An 11,650-nucleotide genomic window follows, 5' to 3' on the forward strand; every position below is an offset into this window, starting at 1 on the left:
TTGCGGGTTTTGTCATATTTTCACAGTAGCTTTTCTCCTATGTCTAGCCCCTGCGGGGCCAATTGCCTAACCCTGCGGGACAATTACCTAACCTAACCTAAAATAACATAATCAAAAGCTACTGTGAAAATACGACGAACCCCGCAACTTTATTTCCTTTACATGACCTGTCAGATTTATTATCTGACCATTATGCAACATATTGCGATTCCAACAAATTGGCGGAAGCCATGGCCCACAACTTTACAGACACATCATGGACCCCTGAACACAGGGAGAGGGGGGACAATTGCCTGTTTATTATACTAGTCCCCAGAGTTTTATAATAATGTTTTCTTATTTGTTGGCTTACCAACTTTGAAGACTTTAGTAAATTTTGATAGGTTGATTCGTTTAGTTGAGTGTTTGAACGTTTCAACCACTAATTTTGTGTATAATTATTGGGGATGTACATCAATTTATCGGTTTATTGTCTAATACCTTTACCTCATTTATAGCGCTTCTTCTCTACAGCTAGGCTTTGACTGTATGTTTATAATAAAGTTTTCCTTGTTTGTTTTCCCTATATTCTGGTTCTTTAATACTTTTTTTTGTGATGATTAAAATCAACTTTATATAAAAACAAAGATGACGACATTAATAAAACCAAAGCCATAAAATGGTAGGACAAACGAACGTTGACACATAAATAATAAAGATTTCATATCAAAATTAGTTGGTAAAAAGTTAAAAATTAACATGTTTAAAATGGACTTAGGGACATTATGGTATTCCAGACGTGCGGATGGACTGACCCTAATTATAGAAAAGCTACGCTTTTAATAAGAAAAAAATTTGCAAATGTAAAATTTGCAGACATATGAAGATCTCTCGAGTCTACCACACAGACAAAAATATAAAACATATCATTTCTAACCATAAAAAGATTATTGTTAAATATGTTGATTATACAGCATGACCCTCAAAAAAGTATTTTTAAGCATCTGCAGCCCTTATTTCTTAATGAATTATCAAAAAATGCATATGTCCTTGTTCTCCATAGTATTCCACGTAAGTAGATATAAAAATATTTTTTTTACCTCCATTAACACCGGAGATTTTTAGAGCTAAAGTTTTGAAAAAGTGACTGAGAAAAAGAATTTTTTTTTGTTTCTCTTATTTTTTGGATGGTTGTATTATGTTTTTCTGGCAATTGAATAATGAGACACAAAGAAAAACAAGTTAACTAAATATTTCTTTTTTATTCCACCAAAAAATATAAATTTTTAATGGCAAAAAATACTACTGAATGAATTGATTATTTGCAAATTTTAGGTTATTTATTAACCCTTATTTATAGAAAAGGATTAATTATGACAGTTGCTCCGCCTACTTTTCTGACATCTCAATTATTTAATAAGGGGTAAATTAAGCTTTTTAGGCTAAAAAATCATTATGTTTTATTTTTATTTTCTTTATAACTTTTTTGTTATTAAAGTTAGGATTGTGAAACAAAAACAATATTCCTGCTATATTCATAGAGATTTATTTGGTTTTTTAATCTTAAACAATTTTGCCTAATAAGTAAGTTTTTTAAAATATCATTAAACTAAAAAGACTCAAAAAATATGTGTAAAAAAATGCTTTTTACTCAAAAACTAAATTTTTTATTTCATTTTTGTATAAAGTTTCTGCCAGTAACAAAAAATAAAGGATTTCTAGCTTAATTTTGCTAAAAAAGTCGCATCATGTTAAAAGTTACTTTTTCCTCAGTCACTTTTTCAAAACTTTAGCACTAAAAATCTCCGGTGTTAATGGAGGTAAAAAAAATATTTTTATATCTACTTACGTGGAATACTATAAAGAACAAGGACATATGCATTTTTTGATAATTCATTAAGAAATAAGGGCTGCAGATGCTTAAAAATACTTTTTTGAGGGTCATGCTGTAGTATTTTATATAGGTTTACATGGAGGCTTCAGTGTGGTATTGGTTTGTCAAAAGAGACATGTCCATGTCTGTATGATGTAGAACACTTGGAAATTAAAAAGAATGATAGGACATTCCAAAGTTCATTCATGTGTGATGTCATTAAAATAGGTTTATTATAAATCTCATTTTTAGGGGTTACCTTTCCCACTTCTCCTCTCATTGCTTCTTTTTAGACTTATTTTTATGACGGCACACTGACACTTTCCTGCGCTTCCTAAAACTGCTTTACTCTAGATTTTATGTTTGTTTGCAGATTTTCGCTTGCATCATTCGTGCATAAATAAGTGCAAAGTTTATTTGCATGTCTACTTTGTTCCAAGTTATTACTTAGAAACTTGCCAGGATTAATTAAACGCTTGGATATTTGGAATCTTAGAAAGCTTTATACTTTTGGTTCTTTATATGAATCAGAAAGTAATATTTTCTTTAAAAGAAACATCTTTAATACTTTCATATGAAATTAATCAAAATTATTTCTTAAACTAAAGAAATATACTGCACTATATAAACTAATTAAGAGACACATTATTTAGACGGAATTATTATGTGAATGAGATTTAATTATGAACTAAAATAATATCCTATTATATAAATTATTTTTCTGGAAAAAACCTCTCTAACTGCTAAACCAATATAGTTCTTCTTTATAGTAAAGACCCTATTTTTTTTTATTTTTTTAATTCAAAATGTGGTGTCGACTGACCCCCCCCCCTACACCCATCTCAAGTGCCTCTAGAGACGTAGCCGCTAGTGTTAAATAAGATAGAACTTCAAAAAGCAAGATGAAAAAATTAAATTTTTGAAACTTAAAATATCATTTTATTTTTAAAAAAAGCAAACTTACATATTAATAAAAACACTGTTAAAAAATCTTTCCGAAAAAGTAAAAATGTAACTTTTTGCAAAACAGACAAACAGACAAGCATTCTCAAATATATAAATTTGAAATAAAAGGTTGTAACATATTCATTGCAGTTTCACTATATTCATTCTTTATTTATGTGCCTACATCTACTACATACATTGTAAATAAATAATCTTAATGCTTGGTAGCCGCAACCGAAGCAATCTTTATAGTGCCTATAGAAATGACGTCATGTTAATATAGTTCATTATCCTAGCGGCTTCGCCCCTAGCCTCTAGTGGCTTTGCCTCAAGAGGTAATTAAGAAAGAAATTATGTACGTTCCTAAAAATGATTCGAGTATGGGAATCATTACATCTTCTTTTGCCTACCATGCTGAAAAAATTTCAAATGGGTCGCCAATTTTCGCGAATAAATGGCGAATTCGAAAAACATATGCAAAAAAAAAACAACAACAGCTGCCAACAAACTTACAGTCAGCAATCACAGTTCATTAAAAAGATTTTCCAACAATATCTAGCCAAGACAGCCTTAAAAATGGCGGCTGCCAATCCCAGTCCTAAATAATTTCTCGTGTCGAATATGAAAACCTAAAGCATGCCAATATAATTGTTTAACCTGAGTTTTACATTGTTTTTCCTAATGGTATAAATTGTGTTGGATTGGCCATAATTTTGGTACATTTGTGCGTGTTTGCATTTAGGTGTTGTGCACAGGAATTAAGAGGATTGACAAAGCACAATTGTATTAAAATTGTGTCCAAAATAATCCATGTGACGTCATAAAAATTAGGGATTATCCATATCTTTTTTAGGGGTTTTCTTTCCCACTTCTTCTCTCATCTTCCTCATTTTTATGACGTCACATGGATAATTTTTAACACAATTTGGTCTTTTTCAGCTTTTTGTTGTATTATCGTAAATTAGTTTCATCCAACTATCCTAGACATAAAATCAAGTGGAGAGCATAACAATTAAGGAATAATTTTATGATAATTTTTTGGCCAAATGGACACGTCTTTACTTTTTTTTCAGTGGGGGGTGGGGGGGAGGGACCATATTCTGTTTATTACGCTAGTTACCACAGTTTTTTATGACGTTTTCTTATTCGTTGTCTTAACAACTTTGGAGACTTTTGATGAATTTTGAATGACGTTACAACCAATAATTGTAATCTACAGATGAGGAAATATTGTGTATCATCATTGGGAATGAACATCAACTTATTGGCCATGGTCTTATACCTTTGAATACATGTTTTTTTTCTCGCAATTGTACAACCCTCTCCCTCCTTGGTTTCGCGCGGTTTTTGGTATGTGATTTTGTATGTTCAGAGCGTGCAAGGTCACAGCATCAAACATTAGGGATCTGAAGGGATAAGACAATTAATTTACAGCCCCCATGATGATACACAAAATTACCCCTTCAGTAGATTATAGTTAGGGCTGGTAACGTTTGGAAATTAACCTTAATGAACCAAAATTCAAAAATAGTCCCCAAAGTTATTTAGTGAACGAATAAGGATACGTTATTACAAAACTTTGGGGACTAGTATAATAAACTGCCTAATATCCCCTCCCACCCTGCTCAAACATCAACCATCAACAAATTCAAGCTTGCAGAAAAAAGAAAATAAAACAGGGAAGAAAAAGCCATAACAAGGGAATCTGAACTTGTATAAAAAAGAGAAAAAATATCATTACTTAATTGGGAGGTTGAATGTTTCATTTATTAGGGTTTCAGGGATAGATCGCTGGACAATACATAATGTATCCTTCAAATGAATTTAATACTGCCTTTGGATTAAATGAGATAGCTCTTACCTAATAGGTCATAACTGTTCCTAGATTGGTGTGATGGCCTTAGAAAATCTAAGCTTGAAATATTGTAATTTAAAAAAAATATTTTAGATAACTATTTTGCTTAAATGACTACCTGGTTGAGACGTAGTCTTACTTACAGACACACTTTATACATATATAATTGCTTTGCTGTTGAAAATACTTAAGCGCCAAATATTGCATGAAATTATGCGTTTCTATATATATGTTATACAGGTTTATATGCATTGGTGATACAAATAAGATAAATAAGATATACAAAAATAGCCAAACCAGCTGTCAAAACATTTCAAAAATTTGCTGTCAACTTTACAACAATGTAATTGAAACTGCTGCGTCTAAAATAATGTCTTAGCACAAAACTTAACTTTATTCAGCCTGTGTATTTTATATTTTCAGACATCAATGCTTCAACCATTTACATATAGCCAGCTACACCAGAGATTTAAAGGGAAAAGTCAATGCCCAAAAGTGATGCAAAACCGTAATGTTGAGACACAAATTTATCCCTACTGTAGATTAAAATTATTGCTTGAAACGTTTAAATACTCATTTTAACGAACCAACCAATTAAATTCAATACAATTCTCCAATAATGATAAGCTAACAAATAAGATAACGCTTTAAGGACTAGTGTAATAAACATACCAATGCCCCCTCCCTCTCTGCAGTTACATTCTGGCATATTATTGTCTTTTTATCACTATTGAAGCACCTTTCAAAGTATTAAAGGCAAAACCTGATTTTGATTACCTATGTAACCTCTAAGTGCACCACTATTATTATGCTTATACTGCTTTATATCAAAAGATGGAATTTTCTTAGATTTTGTTGCAGATATAGTCACCCTTTAATCAGCAAATCTACTCTACAAATAACTAGATTTCATCCGAAAAAAGGGTGACAGCAGCCATAAGCTAGGGATTATAAGAAGGCTTTCTAATCTCTGGAATTTTATGGTTCTCCTTTTAATGAATGATCCTAAAAAACACCCTGATTTTGTTAAAGTTTTTCTTTTTAAAACTTAAATGTAAAATAGATGTTCAGCTCTCTCCCGCCCTCAAGTGCCCCTAGAGGCATTGGGGGGGGGGGGAGGAGCGGCTATTTAGTGTACATAAATTATTAGTATTTAGGAAAAGCAACTTTTGACAAGTAAAGCAGAGTATGCCAATATTACCCTAAATAAAGCAGAGAGTGCCAATATTCCCCCTGTTAAAGCAGAGTATGCAAATATTTCCACAAGCCAAGCAGAGTATGCAAATATTTCCACAAGCCAAGCAGAGTATGCAAATATTTCCACAAGCCAAGCAGAGTGTGCCAAAACAGGGTATTGGCACACTCTGCTTGACTTGATCCGTTGAAATTTATAGACCTTAAAAATTATCAACAAAATTAACCCATACGTAGGTAATTGGTGGGAAATTTTGGGCGCTGTTTCTTTATTTCCCTATTACGAATTGGAAAACGAGATTATTAACACAATATTATTTCTGAATGATATTTTTCCATTATACATTTTAATACAAAATGAACTATGAAGAATTTTTTGCCCTTGCCTTATCGCTTCATAGGGCAACAGGTCTAATATTTGAAAATGTAGGAAAATGCCTCAAACTTTAACCCATTTCCAGTGCATTTCAAATCAAAGCATTGAAATTCCATCACACATATGTATGTATTGTAATATTTCCTCTTCCTATATAATATTGTGCTTTCCTTTACTTTGCTTATTTTGTGCGATTTTTTGCATATCATATTTAAATCTCAAGCTTTTTTTCTAGTATGGATTTGAAACCGATTATCATCCGCTGGATTAGAACCGGTGCTCAGTCGATCAAGTAAAAAAATCTTGTACAGCTTCGTATTACAGAAATTTTTCCACAAATACTAAAATAAAAGTTATAGGATCAAAATCAGTTTTGTTAGCCCCGAGGGGCTGAAGGGGTGGGCTTCAAAAATGGAATTAATCTTATGATTTTCATTTCAATATTCGTGGAAAATTGTCTGTAAGACAATACCATAAATGACTAATCCCATCACGGGTTAGATCAAACTTATTTTCTACCCGGCCCAATCTCGAACAAACCTTATTTTCAGATATTTTTTTTACTTGCTAAGACCATCAAAGCATGTGTCCATTTATGTAACAATACACGTGAGTAAAAATCATGTCTTGAAAAGTATTTAGCAACAAAGATGAGACAGTAGTTGCGAGCTATTAAGACGACAGCACCTAAAATGTGCTATGATTTGTTCCAGTATCGCTTCGAAACTGATTATTATCCGGTGGATTAGAACTGGTCCTCAGCCATACCAAAAACTTGTGTTAGCATCGTATTATAACCAGTGTTTTACAAATATAAATACAATCATAAAAGTTCGTGCCTTCGGCATCTCGGGGCTAAAGAAACTGGTTTTAATCTTTTAATTGTACATTTTAATATCCGCGTAGAGGTGTTTATGATATGATGCGATAAATAACTATTTTTTAATTTTTTGGTTTAAACAAACCGAAAACATATATGAAGCAAAAACTATATGATTATGCATAATAAAAGTCAGAGACATCTCAAATTGACATAAAGAATATGTTAAATTTAAACATTAAATCAAACAAAAGTTTCTTGTCAAAACACAATTTCATATTAAAATTCACAAAGTCATGTCTAGCTACATTAAAAGTTATAAGAAAACTGGCACGGACATTGATAGTTATCATACAATTTTAATTAGATAATCAATATTTTTTGTAAAGCTTTAGCAGCAAAGTACTATGCTTGTAAAAAATTAAACAGCTTTCTGTCTGTGTGTACTGGAGGATGTCGCTAACCAATGAACCGATATGGTTTCCCTCTATAGGGTAGCTTCTCATAGGTCCTGGGAAGGTTGATATCTATTTTGGGGAAGGGTACCACCACACGCCCAAGATAATCGCCACTAGAAGAAAAATGAAAGCCCCCAAAATATTTTTAAAAACTTTTTCTTTTAAAACTACAATTGAAAATGGACCAGGGACTTATAGAGGCCTCTAGGGGAGAAGCCGCTAATAAAACACTTTGTCCGTTATCACATCAGTCCGTAACGCTTGCGGGAAAATGTTTCTTTTTATAAATGGAAGCAGTTTTTTTTTGTAAAATTGTATCTAACTCACTTAATCCATCGGTCCGTCGATATATTTTTTTGATATTCACAAACATTTTGATGCGCAAAAAGAATTATAAAGTAGCCTTAATACAAAAAAAATCTTCTAAAGATAGTTATAAATCTTAGTTGGCATTTTATTCTTTTTTTAATAAGCAAGCTTTAACAATCTTAGAAGATATTCATATACCCTTACAAATGTTGCAAATATATCTTGTCAACCAAACCTATTAGTACTCAAAAGTGTTGTAATAGTTATTTCTCGCATCGTATTATAAACGGCTTTCCGCGGATATAGAACGCACAATTATAAGATTAAAACTAGTTTTTTTGCCCCGAGGTGCCGAAGGCACCGGCTAAAAAACTTGTTTTAATCTTATGATTGTACATTTCTATATTCGTTGAAAGCTTGATATAATACGATGCTTGACATAGTTTTTTCGTATGGATAAGAACCGTTTCCTATCCACCGGATTCGAATGAATACGAGAAAGAAATTTTACCGAGGATAAGTTCTATCATATCCACAAAAAACAAATAACAACCACATTATTTCCAATTTGTTACAAAAATAAGAAAGGATTTTGTGCTTGTAAGACTTTTTTGAGAGAAAGCAACATGAGTTACAAAAAATAATATTCTTCAGTATGGCAGTTCCTTAATTCATCAAGCTGAAATACTCTTGATTTATGCGGAGATAATATCACACCTTAAAGGACTACGACAATGTAAACTTGCCAGTGTCTAAATTTTTACTTGGTCCCTGACTATCTGACTATTTCACTGCTCATTTCTCATGTGATAGAAAGACTAGGAGTAAAGATATAAAAAGTTAGACAACATAGATGGCCCCCCCATATTATCTCAGTTCCTATTAGAGCTAGAGGGATATATTTTTTTGTACAAGTCCCCTGTGTTATGATGAATTTCCGACCTTAAGTAAGTCAAAGTCAATTTTCGCTTCCTTCACCCTTTTATTTAACAACCTTTGTTTTTAGGTCCTTTTTTACTTAAAAATTTCAAACGGCTGTAATTTTCTTATTTTTGAAGCTAGAAGAACAATTTTTTTGCAGAAAATGTTTATCTTTATGTAAATTTTATATTTGAAATGTCAAAATATAAATTTCAGCGGCCGCAGCTGTACTTGGCAGCTGCCAGCCGCCGCAGTCGGCGGTCGGCGGGAAAACGGCGGTGGATCTTTATGAAATTTTAATACGTTATGTAGACATGTAAGAAAAGCTTAAGTTTAAAATTTGAAGTCTCAAGGTCAAAAATTGAGGCCACAGGAGCCTTTTAAAGATTTCTGGAGACCTGGAGGATCAGGACCTGGAGGATCATACCTGGAACCTGAAATTGACTTGAACACCTGTATTTCATATAAGGATGTACTACTAGAGGATATTTTAGTATTTTGGCAAGATAAAATACTTTGTTTAAGTCAAAAAAATATTTTTGCTCTTTACCTGGATGACCCTGCCAGGTTTGCTGGCATCCTGTGCCCGCCAGGATGGAGATATTCAAAAAATTCCAACTCTCAGTTATGTGTCATACCCAAACTTAAAAAGGCACGCAGTTAGGGCTCTTTATCTTTCACACACAGAAAATGAGATAGAAAAAACCGGATGGGGGAGCGTTCAACGCCCCCCCCCCCCCCGACCGTTAAGGGTTAAATTACCTGCCCCCAAATATTTTTTTAAGACTTATTTTGCTTGTTGACTATACCTTATTCCTGCATTTATCCATGATAGCAGACAACTTGTATGTTTGAGACACCAAAAATAGTAAAATTCTATGTGGACAAAAGGTGTATGGAATGAATTACACTAGACAAGACAGTCCTAGACTAATTTTATATTCCATTTTTTAAAATCATATATTTAACCGTTTCCATCAGATGATCTTGTCGGTTGCTCTTAGAGATTTTCAGCTGTTTTTGTTTTGTAAAGACTTCTAAGATTATTCTTTTTTGTAAAGAAGTTGTATCAACTTTTTTGCTTTTTATTTAAGATAGCTAGCCGGTCCTTTCAGTAAGTAGTAGATGTAAAATTTTTCATAGAATTCAGATATGCAATCGGTTTTTTTGTAGACCTCTTATTTTTTAAGTAATTTAAGTTTTTTAAAAAAATAATTAAGTCGGGTTTAAGGTACTAAAACGCAACAAAATAAAAGAAGAAAATGACCAGTATGAACAAAAATAGTAAGATCTTTAATTTGACACCTTACTTTTAAAATTCTGTTGAGTAATTATTGAAAAAATCTATTTTTTTAACCTCGGTTTAATAAAAACTTTAGACCTAAATATTTTCTCAAACAGACATAAAAAACATGGGTTCATATATACCTTTAGAATCAGAAAAATATTATGAATCTATTCTAAGCAAAATTGAAAAAGTTTTATAAAACTATAATAAAAAAAAATAAGTTTATTTTAAGAATCATAATTTTCGGCTTTAAAGGGTTAGCTTGAACCAAACCTGAACAAAACCTAAACAAAAGACAATGCAATGTAGCAGATATTTTTTAAACACAAGAAACAATAATGTATTTTTAACTGCATTGTTTTGAAGTTTATAAACAGACTGATGCATATTTGTTCATAATTTTTCATTCTTTACATGTTCTTTAATATCACTATATTTATTGTAGTATCTATTGTATATATTGTATGAACGTTCTCCTTTTTTTCTGGCAATTCTATAGGTTAATTTTATAGATTAAGCTTCCCGATTCGTCAATTTTTGCGATTTGTGATTGGCTAGTTTAGTAGTTACAATTCTTAAAATAACTTTTTTATTTTTTCTATTTTTTATTACAATTTTTTAAAACTTTTTCAATTTTGCTTACAATGGAATCATATTATTTTTCTCATTCTAATGGTATATATGAACCCATATTTTTTATGTCTGTATGAAAAAATATTTAGGTTTAATGTTTTGATTAAACCGAGGTTAAAAAAATAGATTTTTTCAACAATTACTCAACAGAATTTTAAAAGTAAGGTGTCAAATTAAAGATCTTACTATTTTTGTTTATACTGGCTATTCTCTTCTTTTATTTTGTTGCGTTTTAGTACCTTAAAACCGACTTAATTATTTTTTTTAAAAACTTAAATTACTTAAAAAATAAGAGGTCTACAAAAAAACCGATTGCATATCTGAATTCTATGAAAAATTTTACATCTACTACTTACTGAAAGGAGCGGCTAGCTATCTTAAATAAAAAGCAAAAAAGTTTATACAACTTCTTTTGTAAGAAAAATTTATTTTCTGCTGAAAAATGAGCATTTATCAAACCTTTCTATATTTTTCTAATTTAATTATAGGTATATCAACTTACCAAAAATGTTTCTAATTATTCTTTTTCGGTCTTAATACAGAAATCAATATAGTAGCCGAAATTTGAGTTACTAAATTATGTGTTTACTATATTGCTTAGAAAAGATGTTAAGCATTACTAAACAATGAGTAAAATACTTGAAGGTAAGCAAAACATAAACTAACCAAAATAATGAATTTAAATATTTTTACAGTGTATGTATAGGTAATGATTGTAAAATCAAGGATTACAACATCCATAAAAGCGAACCTCTAAAACGGTAAATAAACGAACATTTGTAGAATATCAGAACTGATAAGACACAATATAAAAAAATAAGTATAAATTAAATGTATTTAAATTTGTTGTAAAACTTTTTAGATAAAGAATATTGTTTAAGGACTTGATTTTTAGGATTCGATCAAAGAGATGCTTCGCTTATAACTTTGTACCTTGATGAGATAAAAATCAGATTAATAGGATAATCTTATTACATAAAAGATAGTTGCTAAAAAGGT

This window comes from Acartia tonsa, chromosome 2 (assembly GCF_053477335.1).
Source record: "Acartia tonsa isolate MP-2025a chromosome 2, ASM5347733v1, whole genome shotgun sequence".
NCBI lineage: Eukaryota > Metazoa > Arthropoda > Copepoda > Calanoida > Acartiidae > Acartia > Acartia tonsa.